At 47.8% G+C, this 2,156-nt stretch overlaps 1 protein-coding gene across 1 annotated transcript in view; it reads right to left on the reverse strand.

Moving 5' to 3' along the window:
* LOC127750787 (ubiquitin-conjugating enzyme E2 D3-like) overlaps positions 1-2,156 on the reverse strand; it is an 11,727-nt gene that overhangs the window by 1,467 nt on the left and 8,104 nt on the right. The window lies entirely within an intron of this gene.

The following is a 2,156-nucleotide window of genomic DNA, read 5'->3' on the forward strand; positions in this document are numbered from 1 at the left end:
CTGGGGCTTGGTGTTGAGACACTGCAGGACGACGCCCAAGTGGTGACGTCCTAGGTGTGCGCGGAGTGTGGTGGGCCTGCAAAAAAGAGGAGAAATAAAGAGCTATTAGTTTAGGGCATTTTTAGATGGCAATGGCTGTAAAAGGTAGGTAAGTTAGTTTACAGCTCTAATTGGACATCTTTAGAGTATTGGCGATGGCCACACAAGTGTTCGACATAAAAGTCTCTTGACCATCTGATAACATCTGAAATGGTCTTTCTAATCATGTGTTCTCTGTTTTGTTTAGGAACTCCCAGGAGATTCAATGCTTGGAAGTTTGCAGGATCCCAAGACCCTAGAGAACCTACAATGATTGCATCAACAATTGCACGGTAGCCCTTTGCTTTGAGAGTATTGCAGAGTGGGGTGTACTTATCAATCTTCTCTTTTCTTTTAGCAATGAGGGCTTCGCGCCGGGCGTCGAACGGGCAGGCGACGTCGATAATGACTGCAAGTTTTCTTTCATTGTTGATGACAACAAGATCAGGCATCAGGCGGCTGTCTGCTTCTGGAACTGCACGCTCGACACGTAAGTTTTCAGTTGATTTCATGTTGTCTGTGATGTTCTTAATAACTGATTTATGTGTGTTGATCCAGGCCCTGGAGTGCATCTGGCAGTGGCACAGCACGTGCGCGGTGGTTTCCTCTGGGTATTGGCACCGGCGGCACGTCCTTGTGCGGTCCTTGATTCGCAGACAGCCGTTCAGGGGCAGAACGCCAAGTCGAGCCCTATGGACGAACCGCCAGTCGCAAAAGCGAGTGTGACGGCCGTCCCGGAGAAAATGGTTCGACGTGGAGCTGCGCCGCTTCAAACACTTTGCCCTGGTCTGGTTTGCGGAGGAGTTTCTTGTTATAGAACTTCTGAAGTTCTCTTCGTAAACTTGGCTGAAGCACCTTTCTGGACTCGGCCTCCACGACAGCACGATCTTGTCTGTTGTCTGGTGTGGGCCATTCGATGCAAATTGTCTGGCGGTCCTCGCACCAGGACCACCGCAGCCCAGGGATCATGGAGTTGAGCCGGACTGTGGCCGACCGTGCGTGTGACCAGATCGTTGCAAAGGCGTTTGTGTTCCGGGGGTTGTCGCCGTTGAGGTACGTAGCGGCGTCATCCCAGGTGGCGGTGATTTGGTAGTATTTGGAGACTGTCCTCTTTAGACTAGCCTCGGCGATATTGGTAACCGCCGGATCTGGTGAGGTAAGCAGCCGGAAGGCGTGTACTACCGCAGTCACATCAGCCATGTCCATCAGCGGCAGGATGTTAGCGCCGCCTTGGTAAGTTGGGAGAAATACGATCTCCGGGCTTGCGCGCTGTGGCAGGTGGAGAGCCGCTTTGGACACACGTTTGATTTCCCTGTCTATTTCTTCAAGCATTGTTTTCTTGATCGGGAGCGTTGCAAGCCGTCTAGTCTACGACCCGTCTACTCTTTTAAACCGTCTAGTCTCAGAACCGTCTAGTCTTTAAAACCGTCTAGTCTGTTAAACCGTCTAGCCGTTGTCTACTCACTACAATCGTCTAGTGTAAGACCCGTCAACTCTTAAAAACCGTCTGGTCTGAGAACCGTCTAGTCTTAAAAACCGTCTAGTCTTTAAAACCATCTAGTCTTTAAAACCGTCTAGTCTTTAAAGCCATCCAGTAAAAGTGCGTTTTGCAACTCGTCTAGTCCAAAAATCTGTCTAGTATGGACAAGCATCTATTCCTCTCAATCGTCTACTGTTTCAAACCATCTAGTTTTTAAAACCGTCTTGTCTTCCAAACCAACTAGTCTTTCAAACCGTCTTGTCTTTAAAACCGTCTAGTCTTTAAAACCGTCTAGTCTTTAAAACCGTCTATCCTGTAAAACCGTCTTGTCTTTAAAACCATCTAGTCTTTAAAACCGTCTAGTCTTTAAAACCGTCTAGTCTTTAAAACCGTCTAGCCTGTAAAACCGTCTTGTCTTTAAAACCATCTAGTCTTTAAAACCGTCTAGTCTTTAAAACCGTCTAGCCTGTAAAACCATCTAGTCTTTAAAACCGTCTAGCCTTTAAAACCGTCTAGTCTTTGAACCCGTCTAGCCTGTAAGCCGTCTAGTCCTTCAAATCGTCTACTCTTTCAAACCGGCTAGGAAAAGTGCGTTTTT

This window comes from Frankliniella occidentalis, unplaced genomic scaffold (genome assembly GCF_000697945.3).
Source record: "Frankliniella occidentalis isolate FOCC.00 unplaced genomic scaffold, Focc_3.1 Scaffold259, whole genome shotgun sequence".
NCBI classification, from domain to species: Eukaryota; Metazoa; Arthropoda; class Insecta; order Thysanoptera; family Thripidae; genus Frankliniella; species Frankliniella occidentalis.